The following is a 25,596-nucleotide window of genomic DNA, read 5'->3' as shown; positions in this document are numbered from 1 at the left end:
GTAAATCTTAAATTATAATATGTTTGACATGTGGATGACTCCCGAAGATCAAATAATAGCTTCAAAATTAAAGTAATTATTACAGGTTTTATGTCAGCAATAATTATGGAGGGAATGCTATAATGGAATTGTGTGCAAAATCAATTTTCTTAACACCATTGGCATTTCCGTCATACAGGAAGTGAAAGTTTATTTAATTATAGATACCCCAGTACCTCCCAATACTTCTAGTTAGGGTAGTACCTGATGACATATTCCCTGCTGTGTGCATGTGGAAGGAATATTTCGTCTGACGTGCATTATGAGATACAAATAATGTAGTTGAATTTCAGGCTTCTTTGGATATATTTTTGGACAAGCTGATTCAGCACTTGTGCACCTCATATTTATCTTATTTTATTTTTTATATTTTTAGATTTTAATCTTACTCTTCTACATTTATCTGTTAACCAGATATATGTCTTGTTGAATTCTGATTCTAAGTATCAATGATTCAAATAAAATCTGTACTGTTGATCCCCCTAGTATATGAATGACAGGTATCATATCTGGCAATATTATCTGTGTATCCTTATACTCATCTGGTTTTGATGTAATGTTTGCTAATATACATCATTGGAGTGTCCATTGTATCTCTATGCTGTAACATCAGTCATACAAATAAATTGCTCTGTGTCTGATGTGATCTCATGTGTTCTGAAATGTGTCATAGGCCATCACATTATCACATTCAGCTTCGTTTCATGTGATTACGTTTGTTTCATGCATGATTTATGTATAGGACACATGGGGCCTGCAACTTTCACATGTCTTTCGACTAGATTTCTCTCAACTATAGACTTGTCATGAGTCTGACAATTGGGGTTGTTTTTTTACTTCTCTGAGCAGTGTAAATAACAGTTGACTACAGGAGTCAAACCAGCAAACTTCCTGATGGCAGAGCCAATACACATGCTATATCAATTGTGTCAGGTGTACGTTATTTTAGACACATGTTTGAATACATGTAATACTTGTGTATATGTCTGCACATTAGAAGTCACTTGTATTCTGTGGATGTAACTGAATAGTTTAGAAGCTTACTATACATAAAATGAGTGACAATATAAACAAAACTACAATATATAACCACAGCATTAATGTTGTCATGGTGACAACTGATAGACCCGATAAAGACTTTCTGTGCATATCAATCCAGATTTCTGGTTAGTCAATAAAACCTACAATTCAAATCTCAAGTCATTTCCTGATTAGTTATTTTTATTTTTCCCGTTCATAAATCAGCTTACTCCTTCAATCTCCTTTAATGAGATAATATTATACTCTTTTGAAAGGTTGTTCATGTTTTCAAGCTTGATTATTGGCTGCCTTTTTGAGTGCACCCACTGTGAAATGGAACTGTCCGATCGATATCCTGCCAACCCCCGATCTCCATAAATGAGGTATTCCAATCCTATCAAATGTGCCATATACAATTTGTGGAGTTTGTTCCGACTGTTGGTGTGGAGCATTGTAGGGAAATACTGACATATCAATTCAAGTGTTGTGGAATATATTAACAACGGTGGGTTTCATTTACAATTTATCAAAGTGCTACATGTATGTCAATATGGGTCCCATGCGACATGTACAACTCAGGTAAAATACATTCAATTGGTTTGTTTACATGATTTCATACATGTACTGTTCACCGATTATGCCACATCATTTTGTATAATTATCTTTATTGGTAGCTTTATTTTAATACATATACTTAGTTCTAAGGAGTGATCTTCATTACTTTTATGGATAGTCGATGTGTTCAAATGCTGAATCAAATACTGTTTAATATTCGTGTAATAGTCCATGCAAGTGCAGTATATTTCTTTTAATACCCAGTGTTTGTAATAAAACCATGTAAACTAGCTTTTTCTTGTTTTCATAAAGTGAGTATAATGTATAAGGCCCAGAAAATGTTTTTTGTTTTGCTTTTCATAAAATTCTGACAAAAAAAACTGACATTTTAAACTGATATATGCAATATTCAGAAACCTAAATAGTTTGTTTTTTTCTTCCGGGTCTAAACAGTTCTCAACTCACAGATGTGGTCAGTTAAGTTTCAACAACAGTGTATCTTGTACATACAAGGTTCCTTTAAGTACTAGCTAAAGGATCCATACATGGAATGTTGTTGTTTTCCCTCAAGTCTCTCATCTTGCTAGTGCCAAGCTTGCATACAGTGATTTCAGCACTGAATCCATATTCTATAAGTGACTAACCCAAACTTTCCAAAAAATACACTGATTTATTTTCTGTCATGTAATCTTATCTCCATTGCTAGGATATTTTTTTTTCATTTCCCTAATTTGCAGCATTAGGTAAAATTTAATTTAATCTTATGTTTTGCAAATATGACCCAAGTCATATTGAAAAATACTGTAACGCTATTACTTTGGTTCAATCATCATGATTGTGATTACCTGTTCATTTGGTTTGGTTTGGTTTGTTACAATAATGGGTTCATGCAATCTTGTTCTGTTTTCAACTGTAATACTTTCTCTTTTTTTTAAAATTACAACTTCCAGCTATAGTAACTTCCAAGTATTAAAGGTAGATCCGGCTTACCACAGTTATTGCATAAACAAGAAACCCTGTACAAGGAAGGGTATTTGTAGATATGGTGGAAATCTACTGAAAATGAAAATACAACATAGTTGTATTTATGCAAATTAGGCAATTAATATGCACATATTTCAACCAAAAACTATTGCTATTTTGGGGGGTTCTAAATGCGGTGAATAACTATAAATTAAGTAGTTATTTTAATGCTGTAATTTATGTAACTTCACAGTTGTACTTGCAATTAGTTTATAATTATTAACATGAGTTTTAAACTAATTATGAGTACCTATCTCAAAGTTGTTTTCCAATAATAAACAACCAAGTCTGGGAATTTAACTTTCATAATTTTTATACAAGGTTATTGAATTTTAAGAGCCAGAATAAATTTAATTATTCCTATGTTGTGTTTTCTGAGCATACAGTTTTGAAATTTCAGAATCTATACATTCTAATGTTACCAGTATATATAAAATGAAATCAATCCATGAAAAGCTATTCAGGATAAATTCTATAGTATGCATGACACCGAACATAACATGAAACAAGTTAATTTTAAATTAATGATGGCTATTATTTTTAGTGTAAGATATATCAATATTGCATACATAGCATACTGACGTAAATCGTCTGGCAATTCTTATTAACACATTGATGACTTTACTCTGTAGGTAATTATATGCATTGTCAGTATATTAATACATCAACATGATCTTCAGTGTAAACTTTTTAATTTCACACTGCATATTCAGTTGTAATAGTAGAAATTCTGAATGAAGAAATTAACCATTTTCTGATCATCTTTAAAAATAATAATAACTTTTAATACAAATAATGAATTCCTGGAAGAATAGTACTGCATATTGATGTTGATTGTAACAGATCTTTAGTCATGCTTTGTATATATTACATCACAAATGCGATAGTTGTATCTACATGTATAATTAAGTATATCTGTGCTGTAGGCCTCAGTGTTTCACAAACATGTCATGAAGTCGCACCAAATAACACAATTAATTAATGGTTAATGCAGTCATTTTGCTGAATATTTCTGAGTGATATATCACTACATTATGCAGTCTGATTAACTGACTCTATTAGTCAAAGTGAGTGAAATAAGATTACTGGTAAACAGTATTTGTATTTATTGCATTTTTCAATTTCGGTATGTGCATCATTGGTGTAATTAATCCACACTTTTTGGGGAATAGAATCACCTGGAAAAGGCACTGATTTATTGGACGAGGTTATTTGGAGAAGTTGCAATAATTTGTAAAAGTTATTTCATTGTCAATGTTGACATTATATTCTGACAACAGTTGTCGAAAAGAAGTACCAACATCTGTATTCATGGATGTACTCAACTCATTGATTTCTAGTGAGTTTATGACAGTCACCCTAAAAACATTTAATGGATGTAAAATGCTATGATCGAGTTTACCAGTTATTTCTGACATCAATCAACTACTATGCAACTACTACTACTATATCATGTACTATGCAGTCAATTAGTACATTGGAATGAACTTGACTCCGGTCCATTTGTTCTTGATTAGTCACTGAACTCCAGGCAGTTAACCAACAACAAAGTCATTTGCTTGTGTTTTTGACTAGATTTTTGTATATATTTTTTTCTTAAAAACAAAATTTGTACACAGAAAACTTACCTGAAAATTATAGTTCATCAAATATTAGGGAAAATAAAGAAATTCTGTCACCAGTTGTGACCAAATTAGATAATTTTGTACTACCAGGACTAGAACATCAATAGTGCATGACATGCTGCCTCAGGATTTAAAATATACCTTATAAATGCAGCACCTGTCCATTACTGTGTGATCCACAATAACCCAAGCCCACTGAGATTTTTCATGCATCATTCAAAAGTTATTGAACAGACTAGATCTAATTTTTTTTACCTAGCTTTTATTTGATGTCTAAGTTCTACCATCTGCCAACAAAGAAGCTATCTGTTTTAAACACAATCTATCAAAAACTATTAGAAGACTTTGAAGTTTTTTTGGTCGTCAATATTTCAGTTTGTGTGCATTTGAATATGTAGAGGAAGACGATTTTCAGTGTTTTGGCAGAATCTTGCACACAAGAGAAAGCCAGACAGCTTGATTTCATAGATGTTCCACAACTCATTCCTTTAAATGAAATGAACATAATAAACACAACCCATTATTTGTAACACAGCGTAGTAACCTGTATTTTTACCCTAAACATAACCACCTCATCTGAGCCGACCTAATGAAGCATCGAAATCAGTGGTCAGAAATCGGAGTTATGGATTAGCATGTCCAAGTTAGAACCCGCACAGTTGAAATACAGCAATTTACTTTAAATGCAAGTTTGACGCCCAGATTTCAACTAAATCTACTAATTATTGGTTATTATGAAATGTTGAATTTTTTCCATGAAGCTGTTGGTGTGACCAGTGTTTTAAGACCCCTTTGCACCCAGTGATACCATCATTATAGACAACTGTTCTTTTTACCATGCAGGTCATGTCAAGTTTTATTTTAAGGCCACTATTGGGACAACTGGGCACTACTTTAATATGTCAACTGCTACACAACCCTCAGCTCAATGTATGTAAATTCTGTTTCAACATCATTATAGGCAGAGGTCAGGGGAAATAGAAATGTATGTGTGTATAACTACCAAAGTTGCAATATATCTCATCCATGATTAGCCAATATCATGGCCAATATCATGGCCAATATTTCATCCATGATCAGCCAATATTTCATCCATGATCAGCCAATATCTCATCCATGATCAGCCAATATCTCATCCATGATTAGCCAATATCATGGCCTATATCATGGCCAATATCTCAGCCATGATCAGCCAATATTTCATCCATGATCAGCCAATATCTCATCCATGATCAGCCAATATCTCATCCATGATCAGCCAATATCTCAGCCATTATCAGCTAATATCACAGCCAATACCACTGCCATGATCAGCCAATATCACTGCCATGTTCAGCCAATATCACAGCCATGATCAGCCAATATCACACCCATGATCAGCCAATATCACAGCCAAGATCAGCCAATATCACAGCCAAGATCAGCCAATATCACAGCCATGATCAGCCAATATCACAGCCATGATTAGCCAATATCACAGCCATGATCAGCCAATATCTCATCCTTGATCAGGCAATATCACAGCAAATATTCCAGTCATGATCAGCCAAATATCTCTGCCATTATCTCAGCCATGATCAGCCAATATCACAGCCGTGATCTTCCAATATCACAGCCATGATCAGCCAATATCACAGCCATGATCAGCCAATAGCTCAGCTATAGTCTCCATTGAGTGTAAACAAAATAACTGGCACTTGTGGCATTGTAGAACAATGTTCAATCTTGAAATAAACTACCTTGCCAATTGTAGTAGCATTAAATCCTGAATACACTACAAGCCGCATAAAACAAGTGATGTGGTCATCATTATCTTGACTACTGTAAAATACTTTATTTTAGCTGGAATTAATTTTCACTGAATAGACATTTTGGGTGTTTTGTATGGAATTTATTTTCACTGATTTTTGAAGAGTTGAATGTAAAATATAGGAAAAAACGTATATTCACTGGATTTTATTTTCACTGAATCATTCTTTCAGCGAAAAAATAGTATTCCACAGTATGCAGTGTTGATTTAATTCCTTCTCTATGTTTTACTCTTCCGTTCTTATTACTATATTAGTAGCACATGCACTTTTTTAAATCACAAGTGTTCATATTTTAATGATTCAGTACATGTGCTTCTGATAGAGAAAATACAGTTTGCAAATATTGAAATAAGTTTGCATGAGATTCAATTATGCAGATCATTCAATATCAGCAATATCTTTTTTCCTTTTATACCTTCATACAGCCAAGGTCACCATGTATTGGAGTATGATTAAAACAATGACCGCAATCTTCCCCAATTTCAGATTATTTGATGTACATTTTGAAAACAAAAATCAATGATTTTGTTGTAAATATAAAAACCTGTAGTCAGTATACATGTATGTAAATGATACTTGAATATCGTCATATTTTCTATATTTTGTTGTTTACACAATACAATTTTAAATTTAGATTCTTGATTCCGGTCTGTGTATATGATGGTATCTCAAGCCTTTCCTTTTATGAAGAAAGAATTATATGAATCTATTACATATGATTTGTCATGTGACTACTTCACCCAACACACGTCATTTTCACTTGTCAAGTAGTCATTTCCTTTTCATTTCATGATTATACAAATGAAAGTGTAGGTGCAGTTTAAAATTTTAAATCTTGCCGACTGATTCCACACGTTTCTTGCTAGCAGGCTTACCACATTGCCTGCTGATGCTCATTTTCAGCTATATGTCTAGGTTTTCAGCAGGTGATGTATTATTGTGTGTATAGCTGTTGGAGTTAATTGCAACTACCCTAGCCTTTTTGCCGAGCAAAATTCACTGACAAAGTTGACACAGCGGAGCTATTCATATAACTGATTGTTCGACGTCGCCCGCCGTCTGTCGTCATCAACTTTACAATTTCAACTTCTTCTTCGAAACGGCAAGTCAGAATGTTTTCAAATTTGATATGCGAGTACCTTGGATGGTTCTTTCCCAGATTTGTTCATTTCATATCAAAATTTCAAATTCTCTATTTTTGGTGAATATTTTTGTCATTTTTGGTAAAAAGTAATATTTTCGATTCCTTGTAAAAAAATGCAAGTCCAATTGCTTTGATATTACATATATAGGTACTATGTGTGGTCCTCTCTCAGATTTGTTCATATCGTAATGATATCTTTAATTCTCTAATTTTGATGAATATTTTTGTCATTTTTTGTAAAAAGTGATATTTTTGACTTCTTGTTGAAAACCGCAAGTCCGATTGCTTTGATACTATAAATATTGTTCATTTTCTAATGATATCTTCAGTTCTTAATTGAAATGTGCATTGCTAACAGCGGAGCTATCTCAGCCGACAGGCTGCTTGTTTTAAGGGTATCAAGAGAATGAATATAGATGTTTTTTAAGAAATTTCAAGACATACTAGTACTTAATTTATGCAAAACATTGAAATATTGTCAAGTAATTTGCAATCTTATGTTTATTCAAAGAAACTGAATTTTGATGTGTTTTTTTCACTGCAAAAAAAAAAGAGACTGAATGAGAGAGTCAAAAGTATAAGGTGAATTAGGTCGATATTACTTCTTTTCATGATTATGTCAGAGGTTCACAAAATGATCTGGTTACTATGCTTCTTCTATCAGAACGTCTAATATTGGTCAATTTAAAGTTGCAAACCAAATTGACTTATTATTTTAGTGTATTATTTTTCCCATGTATGTGCGTAAAATTAATGTCAACGCACGAATGAGCATCTGATCAATTGAAATGGGACACTTTTGGGTAATAAAATTGCAGTAGATAATGTTATTGAAGTAATTCAAAGCTGCAGGGAATGTACACGATATGATGACAACAGTAATAGACAAAGTATTACAAATTGATGATGATATTGACAAGCAGCTAATAAATAAGATTGATTGCCATGGTTACCATGATGATGTAGAAAAAATGAGATGTGATTATTTGTTCCCCCAAGTGGCGAGTGTCAGTTAATTCATATTCATAATAATGATTGGAAAGCAGTCTGTATGTTCCATGGTATTAAAGTCTTATCTGTTGTAAAGATTGATTTTAGCTAAATTAGAATTTTGTATTTAGTTTGGGATGTTCATTTAATCTGCTATATGTTATGAGTAGCATCTTTACAATGTAGAAATGGTATCTAAAAAAAAATTAAAAAAACTAAAATGTAAAGATTATCATTTTTGTGATGATTTTTTGTAGTAGACTAAATTTTAGCAATTTATATCCGTATAGTAGCATGCACTTCAGCAATATATACTATTTAAACAGTCTATATCAGGGGTACTTTTAAAATCTGCTCTTTTAGCATCATTTTACTTAAGCAGTATACTGTAACCCACTTTTACAAGGGACAAATCTTAAAATTTTAAAGCAGTGAAAATTTTTCCCGAAATCTTCATAAAGTCACAAAAGTTTCCAGTGAAACAGTGAAAATTAAATGGTTCACAGTATTCTTTAGCAAACTTTGGAGATCTACAATTCAAATATCTATATTTTTAGAAATATGTCCTTTCCCCGCAAACTGCATTTCTAGCAGTATAATATCAGATTACAAGGCGTATTTATACTGATATATTGCCAGATGATAGAATCAGAACTATGCAAATTTCTTGTTCGTTTCAATTAGCTTTCATCTAAATGCAAAAAAAAAGATAGTGTTTTATATCATCTTAAAGAGTCAGCCATGGCTAACTCTGACACAGCTTTGAGTATTTAGTGACTGCATGGGGTACAAGATTAAATATCTTAAGATACTCCAGCAAAATTCTGCCTCTAGGTAATACTGGATAGAAATCGTGATGTATTGGTTGTTTGTTATCCATCTTTGTTGGAGCATGCACACATATTCGTTTTTTGTTATCAAGAATGTGGGGTTATCTTGTCACTTTTGTTTTATCATGAAAGGTTTTTTTTTAAATTGTTAATTAATGGAAGATCTTGATAAGTTTCCCTGGAGCTTTCTATCTCATGTATTTGTGATAAATGTAGATTGTTAGTAGTTTTGTGATATGAATAGATTTTTAGCGACATTCAACCCTTGATGGATACTAATTAATGCTGTAAACTGATTCTCTTTTTGGTCCGTATTAGATTGACCTCCATGTGTCTGTGCGTCCGCTTGTTCGTATTAAAATTCTGATTATGTTCAAACTTTACACATACATCATTATATCAGACACATGCCCAAGCTTTTGTTTTTTGATCTGATTCAAAAACAGCAGTCATTTTAAGGCAAAAAATGTATCAAAATCACACATTTGTACCATTCGGGAATCAAATCTCAATCATGCATAGACAGATTCTGTTCAAACATGGTACATACGTTTAACATGATGTGACCTTGATGCACTTCATTTTATTTTTTTGATTTAGTTCAGTGCAGTTTCTGATCCATATATTTGACTTGCCTGGACCGATTGAGTTAAGACTAAGTTAAGACACATACACCAGGCAAACACATGTGCATTTTTGTCACCATCAAATCCAAAATGACTGACTGGTGGTCATCTTGTTTAAACAAAAACAATCAAGTTTAAACTTCACACATCAGGCAATATATATATATCTCATGTCTATAATACAAATAGGAATTATGTCATTGAATTGTTTTATTATAAATGATCAAGATTTGATAATGTTAGGGTATTCATAGGGATAAAAATGCATGAAAGTCAAAGTGATCCCAAATAAAAAGTTTCCTGCTACAAAATCTTTCGGCACTGGAGTGATTTTCATCACAAATTCTAGTTACCTGTGCTTCTGTAATAAATAATCTAACTGCTAATTCATGTTCTTATCTAAAATTCAGAGAATTTATTATTATTTTTGTGTGAATCTATAAAAAATTATTTTTTATTACCATGCTGTCAATTATTGAAACGCTGCATTCTCATTGGTTAGTCAACCTTTTGCAACTCTGTTTTCAGACGATAACTGGGCATTATTTGAGGTCAATGCACGAACATACAAACATGATTCTGTGTGTGTAACTCATCAGTATTCAATGTTTCACCAGATTTTATGGGTCGTTTAAACAACAAACTCACCACTAATCTTTCAGTTTAGGAAATATTGGTAATTCTTCTCAGGGTATTATAATTTAAACAAAGGACCCTGCATTTCCCATTATTGCGTAACAACAAGGCTTAGACTGGAATGCGTTAAATGTTACAAATCAGTGTATTAGCCAACTATCTGTCAGCCAGTCAACTTACTTGACAGACAACTATTTTTTTGGCCCGCAAATTTTCATTACCGTATTTTTCTTTTTTTTCTTTGTTCTTTGACAATTTTGTCAAATATAATGCCCAAATCATCTTTTTAACAAATTTTGACAGGCACTTTCAAATTCCTGCCTAATACCTTGCAGCCAGTACTATATGTGATCATCATACTGTTCACTGCCATTTAAAATGCCACATTTTTATTGCTTCATCTATCCCATGCAGCTCTGTTATCGGAAGATAACTGATCACTGATTGCGTTCAATACGAAAACATATAAACAAGAATGCATGTGACTTGTGTCCAATATTTCCCAAATTTGTACTAATTTTTTTAACAACAAATCCTCCATGAATCTTTTATATTATGAAATTCTGGTTATTTTCATCTAGACAATTACCTAGTGTAATTACATGTATCAGTGTTTTCGCATGTCATTTGCTGGTGAACATTCTATGCAAAACTGAAATACAAGTGCCTAAGACGTGCTTACCACACTGTTGATTTCTTCATTCTCAAGCTCCCACTACCAGTACATTATATTTTTTTACAATTATATAATTGAAATAAGGGACTGCCTATAATTTTGTAACAACAGGGCTTTTGACGAGGATGTTTGCTTAAATAATGCATCTCGTTCATTATAGTGATAAAAATACAATTAAGCTGTTACGTGATTTTATTCACAATTCTTTTATTTTAAGAAATGAGCATTCTCTTGATTTGTAATACTGATTTTCTCTCTTAGTATTACATTCATTTTATATACATATTGCTATTAACCAATAGAAAATGTTATTTCTAAGGATGAAATAAAGATATTATTATTATTGTTCACATCTTCATCATTGCCATGTTATCATTCACAATAATGGGCAGCATGTAGTCTTTTATTCCTTATGCAAAATTATTTCTAAGTGATGTGATAAAATGGACCTGAATTAAGTTTGAACACTGATATTTTAAAAGACAACATTCACCATTCAGCATGCAATGAAAAAACATTGGTGGTGGGGAATTACGATGCCAATCAGTAAAGAAAGGTCTCCCAAATTTCAAACAATAACAAATATTGAAAACTGCTCGTTACGAAATGTTTGGTTTAAATATCATCACATATTTGTATCTGCTTCATCATTTTTTATATATTAAATGAACCGTACTGAAAAAAGTAAATGGCTGCTGCAAAACAAAGTTTTGTATGAAAAAAAAAATGTGAGACATTGTTTGACTAGCCAATATACATAATAAAGGTGGGTGTTCTAATTATTAATGAATACAAGTACATTCTCTATAGACCTCACATAAAATCAACAGGAACATGCGCACCAAAGTAGAAACTACAGGGTGCTATTGGTGTATGCACTGATGTAGATCCAGTGTGTTTGGTATAATAAAATTCTGTCCTAATTAATGGTTGGTGGGCTTGGGGTATACAATAGCATTTTATGATGCATATTACACTCATTGAAATGAGTTTCAGTTTTATACATCACTATGAATGAGCGGAGACATGTCTAGGAAAACATTTGCTCATGAATAAATGGACAATAAATCATACAATATGAAAGGCAATTATTTTGACTTAAATCCCATGAAAATGTACTCAACTCAACACATAGGAAGTGGAAAACTAAAATTACAGTCATTATTATTCATTAAAAAGTGTGTTTTTTTTATTTTGAAAAATTAATAGATTTTGCTTGATTTTTTTTTTTTTCATTTCAAATGTTGATCTGAATTTTACTGAATCATGTTTGTATGTTGACTGTAGATGGCTTTACAGAGGAATTTAATTTTTGTTAGTTCGAGTCATTGTAAATTTTGATATTTCATACCAGTAACAATCACAAAAGCCCAAGTAAAGTATATATATATATATATATATATATATATATAGGTTTCTTGCAAGTCTTGCTGTAATAAACAGCTCCCGTAAAATTAATTGCAACTTAATTGTTTTCAACTTATAGATCAATTATGTCATGCCAAAGTAGATGTATGTGACTATAAATATCACAACAGTGATTATATGTTGTATTTAGGACAATGAATAATGTAAAAGTAGAGATTTTGTCAAATAAAGTTTAAAAAAATTTGAAACAGACACCCTACTATGGTAAGCTTGAATATTTGTGAATGGCCCTTTAATAATACTCATATAAAATATACAATCAATGAAAATATTAATGAATGGCCCTTTAATAATATTCTTATAGAATACACCCATACCATCAATGGAAATATTTGTTGGATGGCCCTTTAATAATACTTGTATAATATACATCCAGACAATCAGTGAATGAATGATCCTTTATAATAATACTTGTATAATATACATCCAGACAATCAGTGAATGGATGTTCCTTTATAATAATACTTGTATAATATACATCCAGACAATCAGTGAATGGATGATCCTTTATAATAATACTTGTATAATATACATCCAGACAATCAGTGAATGGATGTTCCTTTATAATAATACTTGTATAATATACATCCAGACAATCAGTGAATGGATGGCCCTTTAATAATACTTGTATAATATACATCCAGACAATCAGTGAATGGATGATCCTTTATAATAATACTTGTATAATATACATCCAGACAATCAGTGAATGGATGGCCCTTTAATAATACTTGTATAATATACATCCAGACAATCAGTGAATGGATGATCCTTTATAATAATACTTGTATAATATACATCCAGACAATCAGTGAATGGATGATCCTTTATAATAATACTTGTATAATATACATCCAGACAATCAGTGAATGGATGATCCTTTATAATAATACTTGTATAATATACATCCAGACAATCAGTGAATGGATGATCCTTTATAATAATACTTGTATAATATACATCCAGACAATCAGTGAATGGATGATCCTTTATAATAATACTTGTATAATATACATCCAGACAATCAGTGAATGGATGATCCTTTATAATAATACTTGTATAATATACATCCAGACAATCAGTGAATGGATGATCCTTTATAATAATACTTGTATAATATACATCCAGACAATCAGTGAATGGATGGCCCTTTAATAATACTTGTATAATATACATCCAGACAATCAGTGAATGGATGATCCTTTATAATAATACTTGTATAATATACATCCAGACAATCAGTGAATGGATGATCCTTTATAATAATACTTGTATAATATACATCCAGACAATCAGTGAATGGATGATCCTTTATAATAATACTTGTATAATATACATCCAGACAATCAGTGAATGGATGGCCCTTTAATAATACTTGTATAATATACATCCAGACAATCAGTGAATGGATGGCCCTATAATAATACTTGTATAATATACATCCAGACAATCAGTGAATGGATGATCCTTTATAATAATACTTGTATAATATACATCCAGACAATCAGTGAATGGATGATCCTTTATAATAATACTTGTATAATATACATCCAGACAATCAATGAATGGATGTTCCTTTATAATAATACTTGTATAATATACATCCAGACAATCAGTGAATGGATGTTCCTTTATAATAATACTTGTATAATATACATCCAGACAATCAGTGAATGGATGATCCTTTATAATAATACTTGTATAATATACATCCAGACAATCAGTGAATGGATGTTCCTTTATAATAATACTTGTATAATATACATCCAGACAATCAGTGAATGGATGATCCTTTATAATAATACTTGTATAATATACATCCAGACAATCAGTGAATGGATGTTCCTTTATAATAATACTTGTATAATATACATCCAGACAATCAGTGAAAATATTTTCGAATGGCCCTTCAAGGATACTCATTAACATCCAGACAATCAGTGAAAAAAAAAATTGGGTTTTTGGATGACCCTTTATATTAATACTTGTATAATATATCCAAACAGTTATCAGTGAACTTATTACAAACTCACTGAAAACCATTAAAAGATTATAATATACTCGTCATGAAACCATTAAAAATAATAAAGTATGCTTTGTATATTATTTTTTTCGTAATAATTTATAGTTCTATTTATGTTCTGTCCATGGAGTGCACAGTTTCAATGATACAGGGCAAATATGAAAGCGCATAATTCATACAAATAAATCATAACAGTGAGACATTAGTAGTATGAGGAGAAAGATATTTTAACTTTAAAGTGTGTTATAAATCTTATCAAACATAATGCATTTCATATGGTAGGTATATGACTGCTGATGTTTATGACGTCTTTAGGAGCCTCTCCGGTCTTTTTTTCTTACTGATATTGCGTCACTATTTCTACTGGAAACAATTATATTATGCTTGACTGAATTGACTAAAAAGTTATTTTTAGTCTTTGCTGATAATAACTGTAATGTTATGAGCTACATTTGCCGCGGATGATACATTTGAAGCCAATTAAAAATATTAGAAAAACAACCATACACGCTCTCTTTGTCGTGGAAGAATCTGCATCATTCCACCTATCGATACTCATACCCCAACAGCAGTAAAATCACTTCATGAATCTTGCCTTGGTGTGAATGAATGCAAACTTTTCAACTGTCTGCCAGAATATATACATGTAGGTAATATTACACAATGCAGTACATGCAAATTAATTTAAAAAATGCTTTCTAACTATTTGAAGACCATTCCAGACCAACCAAGACTACCAGGATATACCAGTCATTGGAGTATAAATACAAACTATATTCTGGCATGGCAAAAGTTATAGAGGATACAACAGCCATGTCTGGCTATTTCTCGAGTGGAACCTCCGACTTGACCCAAGTTTATTTACTCAAACTGAACTATGAACCATTCTGTGCTCTGGTGCTTGAGGTTTCAGTTTTGTATGTAGGGATCATCATTCTTCCTTCCCTAGCTCAGCTGTTTCTTCACAAATAAAAATTGTTGCTTGTTTTATTATCGCACCAACACTGATTTGTTGGTTAAGATTCCTTCTTTGTTTTCATTATCGCACCAACACTGATTTGTTGGTTAAGATTCCTTCTTTGTTTTCATTATCGCACCAACACTGATTTGTTGGTTAAGATTCCTTCTTTGTTTTCATTATCGCACCAACACTGATTTGTTGGTTAAGATTCCTTCTTTGTTTTCATTATCGCACCAACACTGATTTGTTGGTTAAGATTCCTTCTTTGTTTTCATTATCGCACCAACACTGATTTGTTGGTTTAGATTCCTTCTTTGTTTTCATTATCGCACCAACACTGATTTGTTGGTTAAGATTCCTTCTTTGTTTTCATTATCGCACCAACACTGATTTGTTGGTTAAGATTCCTTCTTTGTTTTCATTATCGCACCAACACTGATTTGTTGGTTAAGATTCCTACTTTGTTTTCATTATCGCACCAACACTGATTTGTTGGTTAAGATTCCTTCTTTGTTTTCATTATCGCACCAACACTGATTTGTTGGTTAAGATTCCTTCTTTGTTTTCATTATCGCACCAACACTGATTTGTTGGTTAAGATTCCTTCTTTGTTTTCATTATCGCACCAACACTGATTTGTTGGTTAAGATTCCTTCTTTGTTTTCATTATCGCACCAACACTGATTTGTTGGTTAAGATTCCTTCTTTGTTTTCATTATCGCTCCAACACTGATTTGTTGGTTAAGATTCCTTCTTTGTTTTCATAATCGCACCAACACTGATTTGTTGGTTAAGATTCCTACTTTGTTTTCATTATCGCACCATGAACACTCATAATAATAATTGTTGCTATGTGATGTTGACAATTGGTGAGATCACCTTTTATAACCTCCCATTAAATTCTTCCAGATGAATTCTCTTGATTTTCTGCCATTTACACATATACTTTTATAAATTGCCAACTACATTTTGTGTATTCACGCTGATCAACACCACTTATTTTCACAGATAATGCTTTATCAACTAAATCAAATATCCGGATTTAACTGAAATCATGCATGTATGTTTTTCCGTGTAAACCGGATGAATCTGTCCATTCTCTAATTAGAAGATGTAACTTCAATAAAATTGATCTGTTTCTTTAAATTACGTCTCATTTATGTGATTATCTTGATTTGATAGGTATGGTTACTTTGTTGTGGTGCCTGGGGAATGCAGTGGAACATTTGTTTGTCCAATGCTATATGATTTGATTGTAATGTGTTCTCAGGCACCGATTAATCTGATCAATGTTTAGTATGGCAGCCAACAAAAACACAATGTTTCTGCTTTCCTTGCGAACACACACAATTATTACGGTAGTCCTCGTTGGATGTAGTCAGAAACTTTAACTTATGTTTTGGACACTGTTCATCCATGCATGTTTTCAACATCATTCTGAACTGATTTTGATACAAAGTTGGTATACATCAAATATGGTGATAATACTGATGCACATCATTTTGTTTCGTGATTTGATTGAAAATAGCCAACTAGTGTCATTTTGTTTTGTTTTTTAGTTCTCTTCCCGTTTCTTGAATACTTTTTCACAGATTAAAGTTAATATATTTTGTACAAAGGCAAGACATAGTGGGTTACATGTCACATCTGTTGTTTGCATCAGTGATTATTATTTGTTTTTGTGCAATCACACAATTTCAGTATGTCATCAGCTGTGTTTCTGGCATACCTCTGCTTTTTTTTGGTGAAAACTTGGTGTGAACATCACACTTATTGGTTTACTGATGCTCATCAGTTACTTTTATGATTTGATTTAAAATGAACAACGCAGCTATGTTGATTTTATTTGCATATGTCCTTAACCATTTTCTGTGATTTACCTTGACTAATTTAGTTCAATTATGGTATTCATATGCACCTTTTTGTCAACCTGACATCAACTATTTCTCTCGTATGCCTGTTTACTCAACAGATTGCTGTCTGTACAAAAATGTGTGTGTCCTACTTGTTTCTCATGCAGAAATGCAAGGAATAATGGCATGAATATTTCTTGTTTTCAGATTCAATGTCTATGTAGGTTTCTCCTCCAATTTTTGAATGCTTTATATTTAACCAGTGATGCAATACAACAGTTATTCATGAAATGTATGAATTTCTCTAATTTTCTCTAATATTCGGTAAATGCTCCTTTTTTAATAAAGTTCATTTCAAGATGGATGAATGGCAGTTCTTTTTATAATGCAAAAAGTTCACCAGCATTGCCGCCATACCAGAATTGGATCTTGATCATGTATGGATGGATTTTGTTAAAACTTGGTATATACGTATTATGGGACTTTGATGTACCGGTATTTCACATTTTGTTTTTGTAGTTTGTATTTTAAATGGCCATCTGACTGCCATTTTCTTTTAATGAATGATGTCCCGAGCCATATCTCTGATATTTCTTGATCTACAGTTAGAATTGTATAAATTCATTATAAATAAATTTATTTGGATATGTAAGCAAGTGCATAATTTTTTTAATCCAATTCAAGATGGCCGAATAGCAGCCATTTTTGGAAGCCTGGAATAGGCTCTCATTCGCTTTTTCAGACTTGGTACATGGTGCATTTTTTTTTTTCAGATTCAGCCATTTTTTTTCCATGAATGTTGTTCCAGAGCTGTATCTCTGAACTTGATCCAATTGAAGATGGCCAAATGGCATCTCATCTATATTTTAAAATTGAAAATACATCAAGCCATTCTGACATTCTGCAACAGCATCCAATCATCATTTGAATATATGTTAAACATCATGTTCTGATTCCAAATAGCCCTCTGGGTTCAGTGTTGTTTACTATTGCATTACAGAGACTGTCATGTCAATGACTTGTTTTGCTAGGATTTAAAGTGTCACGAAGTCATCCCACCACAACCCCATGAAACATATACAGATGTAAATACACACCAACTGTGTCATTTTAATTCAGTAGTGGCTAAATTAAATTGAGCAGATAAATGTTAGATGAAAAATAAATGTTTCACTCAGGTGCTTTTTATTTTTATTCTGAAATCTGCAATAAATTTATGATTTTTTTTATAAAATTCTGAAAAATGTCTTTAAAAAAAGTTTTGATGCACACACGATGCACACTCCGTCCGTGCGTGCGTCTGTGCGTCCATGCATCCGTCCGGAGTCATATATCAGAATCCCTTGGATCGATTCCGTTCATTCTTTGCATGTGCCTAGTACTTTATGTGGGACATATGCACATGCAGTGGTTTAGCGATTCGATTCAAAATGGCCTACTGGCAGCCATCTTGTTTTTAAAAATGTTGTATTTTGGACATGCTTTTTCAGTTTTTATTCAAACTTGGTACATAGTTTATACATGTTAGGATACATGTCCATGACGATTTATTTCACAATTGGATCAAAGATGGCCGACTGGCAGCCATCTTGTTTTTTGAAAATGTCGTATTTTGGACATGCTTTGTCAGTTTTCATTCAAATTTAGTACATAGATCATACATGTTGGGATACATGTCAGGTATTTAAAATGCCAAAAAATGACCAAGCTCACGTAATTCTCACGTACGTGAGTTAGACCGGAAATCGGCCAAACTCACGTGTGCGCGTGAGAATGAGTGTTTTTACGTGTGTTCTCACGTAACACAGTACACTTCAAGGGTGACAAAGATAAATGCGTGAACGTGCGTGAGAATGGTTGTTTTTAGTGCGTTCTCACATGAACAGAAAGTGCGTGAGAATGATGTTTTGTAAGTCCATTCTCACGTGAAAAATGCGTGAGATCCCTTTGCGTGAGAACGCACTAAAAAACAATCATTCTCACGCACGTGAGATTGAGACGCAAAACCCTATAAGGGATCTCACGCATTTTTCTTTTTCACGTGAGAACGCACACAAAAAAACAATCATTCTCACGCACGTGAGTTTGGGCTCTAACGCATTTTCCTTACTCACGTGAGAACGCACTTAAAAACAATCATTCTCACGCACGTGAGATTGGGATGCAAAACCCTATATGGGATCTCACGCATTTTTCTTTTTCACGTGAGAACGCACCAAAAAACTACAATTCTCGCGTACGTTACATTGGGTTCTCATGCATTTTTCTTTTTCACGTGAGAACGCACTAAAAAACAATCATTCTCACGCACGTGAGATTGGGACGCAAAACCTTATAAGGGATCTCACACATTTTTCTTTTTCACGTGAGAACGCACTAAAAAACAATCATTCTCACGCATGTGAGATCGGACTCTAACGCAATGTTTCTTTTCACGTGAGAATGCACTAAAAACAGCCATTCTCACGCACGTGAGAACTGACCGGAAACTGTCAAACTCCCGCACGAAAAAGTAATTACGTGACAATGGCTAATTTCCGGCCCAACTCACGTACGTGAGAAAGACGTGAGAATGGTCAAAATTTTGACCTATAAATAACTCCGACCGTCCGTGAGTTCCTGTGTCTGTCCGTTCGTGTGTCCGCCCGTTCCTGCGTCAATCTGTCCACAGTCGTATTTCAGAATCCTGTGGGCCGATTCCGTTCATTCTTTGCATGTGCCTAGTACCTTATGTGGGACATATGCACATGCAGTGGCTTAGCGATTCGATTCAAAATGGCCGACTGGCAGCCATCTTGTTTTTTGAAAATGTTGTATTTTGCACATGCTTGGTCAGTTGTCATTCAAACTTGGTACATAGAATATACATGTTAGGATACATGTCCATGACAATTTATTTCGCAATTAGATCAAAGATGGTAGACTGGCAGGCATCTTGTTTGTTTTTTTATGCAGTATCTTGGACGTGCTCTGTCAGTTTTCATTCAAATTTGGCACATACATGTACTTTATACATGTTAAGATGCATGTCCATGACAATTTGTTTCAAAATCTGGTCAAGGATGGCCAATTGACAGCCATCTGACTTTTTGGCCTTACTACTATATTTACACAATTTATGTACCATTTTCATTGGTATTGGCATTGGCACATACATCATACATATCAGTGTGTTTCATAATCAGATCAAAGATGGCCAAATAACGGCTGTTTTTATTTTTGGCCATATTACTACTACACGGAACATGTGTTTTGATGTAAATAAACAATCTGTTGTATACGCCACTTGGAACTCAAGTGTCAAGGATACGCTCGCGACACCTCCTCCGCTTTAATATGACGAGCACAAAGAGAACTTTCAAAAATTTAACGGGGACTGTGTCATTTTCAATGACTTGTTAACTGTAACTTTTTTTGCCTTAGTTTGTGAATTTAGCCAAGATTTTCAATCAAACTACCAGACTTTCTGGATTTAGTTGCATGTAGATCTAAATTCTATGATTACAGTGAAATATGCATTGCTACATAATTTGACAGTTAATTTACTATTTTTATCAAATGTTATCAATAAGGTCACTAAAGGGTGTAATTTCCACTATGTAATACATTCTGCTCTTATCCACAACTTGTTACTCACGTTTTTAATAAGTGTTTATTCTGATTTCTTACAGCATTCCATGGACTTACCAAGTGTGATATTGTATCCTCTCTGCGCCTTATGGTGGTATTATGCTACGCCTATTTATAGAACAAGACTGCGGGATCACATACTCTTTTACTATTTCTAGATCTGCGTTCAATAAAGTTTGTTTTGTTCTTATACGATCCCAGTATTCATGCAAAATAACTATATCGCATGGTAATTGTTCTTCAATGATCACACAGTGAATGGTTCGTAACCATCAACACTCGTCTACCAATGGCTGCTCGATCATAAAATATGCATTTCTGGAACTGCTCGGCTACGGACATAGTACCTGTATATAGTGAAAGACGGACTGCTTCACTAATAATCGCCATCTTGGTGTTCTGCATTATGTTTCCTTTAATCGTTTGCAGCAACATTCTAGTCATCGCTTGTGTCGTTAAATTTAAACGTTTACAAATTCCTGCTAATTATTTTTTGTGCAACCTGGCAGTATCAGATATTTTCGTGGGTCTCTCCATGCCGCTAGTTTACTTCGTCGAACACCAGATAATAGTCTTTCCTGGTCATAGCGGATTATGCCTGGCATTTTACTGCCCCTGTATCATCGCGTGTAGCATGTCGTTGCTTAACTTGACGATCACAGCCTATGATAGGTTTTCTGCATTGGTTACACCATTGAAATATTCCACACTGGTTACTGTTAATACATCGGTGATTGTTATTATTTTATCATGGATCACAATAACGGCATTAGGGTTATCGCCTCTTATGGGATGGTATACCGAGTGTCCAATCTGTTCTTTTCACATGATTCAACAAAACTGTATTTTGTTCCTTTTAGGTGTCATATTTCTTCCCAATTTTTTAAGCATTTGTTATTTTTATTATCGCATCATGAGCATCGCTAGAAAGCAATCCCGGGCAATTTCAGCAATTCATCTCGCTGTCTATCCAGTTCTGATCAACAAGAACCTTAGTCTGCAATTCAAAGGATCCAAGTACGCTAAAACACTCGCCATCATCATGGGGATCTTCTCATTTTCGTGGCTACCTCTTATAGTGACTCTTGTGTTTGATATATTTTTCAGCGATGTTCGCTGGCACGAATATCTCTTTCATGATTACTTTGCATTATTTATTTACTGCAACAGTGCATTGAATCCATGGATCTATTCATTTAAAAACAACGACTTCAAAGCAGCCTTGAGGAGACTGAAGCGGAAATTTTGCAGTACATCTAACAAGGAATCCACCAGCGTAGTGAGGTCAACTTCAAGGGCCTCTATTGCTCTGAGTAGAACTAACAGTCTTGTCGGAATGGTAAATTTACAATTACTCTACAATACGTACAAAGAAGAAGTGGTTGCGGAAGCTTCAGTTGAATTAGAGAAGTCAAACGAGAACTGCGAGCAGGGTTCAAGTACAGTACCTAAGAATAAACAAACTCTGACTTCTCCTCAGGCTAGTGTGTGCTTATCTGTCGGAAGGGATGTGACTGACATGAACTGTTCAGATTGCGCTGTGCAGACTGAGTACAATCAAGTTTCAGAAGATGAAGTATCTGAAATACCATTATAGATCGGTTTATTCCAATCATCATTCAACTTTGCTACAAAATGTATGATGATAAATTGCTATCACAAGTAATCTTCAGACGGATAATTTGGTAATTTAAAAGAAATTGCTGAGCTATATTGAATGATTCTTGATACAAGAAGGTTACAAAAATCTGTCTCTCTGTGGAGGCTTCTGTCACATAATTAAGAAATGGTCTTTACTGAAAGTTGCAATCAGAGATCCTTCTTGTATTGGGTTATTGGGTACCATCAAATATTTCACATAAGGTATAGGAATGATCTTGGGGTACAGTTTTAATAGTTGCTCGAAATATAACATAGAGGAGCTGTTTAGATGTCAAGACTTCAGTGAAAATGACTATATTTGTGACTATTTATGGTTGATTGATAAATCTCGATCACATGAAAGATGAGTTGTGTCTCACCTCGTAGTGTGTAAGGTTATCATTGTGTATAGCATGGCTGTCATGCAGTAAACGTTCATACTGAACATAATATCTCATGTGCATTATAGCATTGGGTGTAGATCCAGAATATTATTATGAATAGGTGATTTGTCCATGCCCTGTGAGATCTTTACGTAATGTATGAAAAAAGCAGATCGAACACCTGCCACAAAAATCAAATGATTTGATTTTGAACTTGAGTTTGTTTTTTATAGTGCAATGTTTTTCATAGTGCAATATTTTTCAGAGAGGAATGGCTTTGAAAAAATATCTTTACTTCGTGAAAATTGACCATCATGAAATGTGTATAGCACATTATTATGTATGTAAATCCATAAAATAGTTAAGAGAGTCCTACACAATGGTTTGATGCCATTATGACGCTATGACCTTTTTTTGTCCTGTTTTTACATTATATTTCACTCATAACTTGAGATCTCCCAGTAAGTGGAAAATAACTATTTTATAACAACAAACAATTACACCTGTTCCGGTATATTCATACTTGCTTAGACAAATATATTTGTTTTTATTATTTATAATTACATGTATGTTCAATTCTAAAGAAATTTACACTATTTTACAAGATAATTACTCTCTATCTATCACAGTGGTGATCTGTTCTATTGTGTTTACATTCAGACATGTGACAGTGATGGTTGTCACATGTCATTAACAATTCAATGCACATACAGTAAACTATTTCCCTAAGAGACAAATTTCAAGAATTCCATGAATTTATTAAAATCACATAATATTGTAGCTGTCTAATAAAAGCCTTTAGACTCACAGCGACTTTAACAAAAGTTAATCTTCTGAAGCACCCTTGAATTACCAAATCACCATCATTTCCAGGATTGAAAATTTACCAGGTGACAAGATTGGCTACCTAGCCCTAACACCTTAGAGTCAGACCAATCAGAGAGCAGCTTTCATTGTGACAAGATTGGCTACCCAACCATAACACCTAAGAGTTGGACTAATCAGAGAGCAGCTTTCATTGTGACAAGATTGGCTACCCAACCATAACACCTAACAGTCAGACCAATCAGAGAGCAGCTTTCATTGTGACAAGATTGGCTACCCAGCCCTAACACCTAAGAGTTGGACTAATCAGAGAGCAGCTTGCATTGTGACAAGATTGGCTACCCAACCAAAACACCTAACAGTCAGACCAATCAGAGAGCAGCTTTCATTGTGACAAGATTGGCTACCCAGCCCTAACACCTAAGAGTTGGACTAATCAGAGAGCAGCCTTTATTGTGACAAGATTGGCTACCCAACCAAAACACCTAACAGTCAGACCAATCAGAGAGCAGCTTTCATTGTGACAAGATTGGCTACCCAGCCCTAACACCTAAGAGTTGGACTAATAAGAGAGCAGCTTTCATTGTGACAAGATTGGCTACCCAACCAAAACACCTAACAGTCAGACCAAACAGGGAGCAGCTTTCATTGTGACAAGATTTGGCTACCCAACCTTAACACCTAACAGTCAGACCAATCAGAGAGCAGCTTTCATTGTGACAAGATTGGCTACCCAACCCTAACACCTAACAGTCAGACCAATCAGAGAGCAGCTTTCATTGTGACAAGATTGGCTACCCAACCCTAACACCTAACAGTCAGACCAATCAGAGAGCAGCTTTCATTGTGACAAGATTGGCTACCCAGTCCTAACACCTAACAGTCAGACCAATCAGAGAGCAGCTTTCATTGTGACAAGATTGGCTACCCAACCATAACACCTAACAGTCACACCAATCAGGGAGCAGCTTTCATTGTGACAAGATTGGCTACCCAGCCCTAACACCTAACAGTCAGACCAATCAGAGAGCAGCTTTCATTGTGACAAGATTGGCTACCCAACCATAACACCTAACAGTCAGACCAATCAGAGAGCAGCTTTCATTGTGACAAGATTGGCTACCCAACCCTAACACCTAACAGTCAGACCAATCAGAGAGCAGCTTTCATTGTGACAAGATTGGCTACCCAGTCCTAACACCTAAGAGTCACACCAATCAGGGAGCAGCTTTCATTGTGACAAGATTGGCTACCCAACCATAACACCTAACAGTCACACCAATCAGGGAGCAGCTTTCATTGTGACAAGATTGGCTACCCAACCCTAACACCTAACAGTCAGACCAATCAGAGAGCAGCTTTCATTGTGACAAGATTGGCTACCCAACCATAACACCTAACAGTCAGACCAATCAGAGAGCAGCTTTCATTGTGACAAGATTGGCTACCCAACCATAACACCTAACAGTCAGACAATTAGGAAGCAGCTTTCATTGTGACAAGATTGGCTACCCAACCCTAACACCTAACAGTCAGACCAATCAGAGAGCAGCTTTCATTGTGACAAGATTGGCTACCCAATCCTAACACCTTAGAGTCAGACCAATCAGAGAGCAGCTTTCATTGTGACAAGATTGGCTACCCAACCCTAACACCTAACAGTCAGACCAATCAGAGAGCAGCTTTCATTGTGACAAGATTGGCTACCCAACCCTAACACCTAAGAGTTGGACTAATCAGAGAGCAGCTTTCATTGTGACAAGATTGGCTACCCAACCCTAACACCTAACAGTCAGACCAATCAGAGAGCAGCTTTCATTGTGACAAGATTGGCTACCCAACCCTAACACCTAACAGTCAGACCAATCAGAGAGCAG

General features: G+C 34.1%; 1 protein-coding gene across 1 annotated transcript in view; it reads left to right on the top strand.

Moving 5' to 3' along the window:
• The window catches only part of LOC102800704 (endoplasmic reticulum membrane-associated RNA degradation protein-like), a 65,331-nt gene extending 44,266 nt beyond the window's left edge, over window positions 1-21,065 (top strand). Inside the window, exon 15 of the mRNA XM_006816975.2 lies at window positions 20,912-21,065. The gene's annotated coding sequence lies outside the window, so the exon portion shown is untranslated. The remainder of the gene's footprint in view (window positions 1-20,911) is intronic.
• Window positions 21,066-25,596: the final 4,531 nt, after the last annotated feature.

The sequence above is a fragment of the Saccoglossus kowalevskii genome, chromosome 2 (assembly GCF_978046115.1).
Source record: "Saccoglossus kowalevskii chromosome 2, keSacKowa6.1, whole genome shotgun sequence".
NCBI classification, from domain to species: Eukaryota; Metazoa; Hemichordata; class Enteropneusta; family Harrimaniidae; genus Saccoglossus; species Saccoglossus kowalevskii.
The sequence above is the reverse complement of the archived record's forward strand: the minus strand, read 5'-3'. Positions and strand labels throughout refer to the sequence as shown.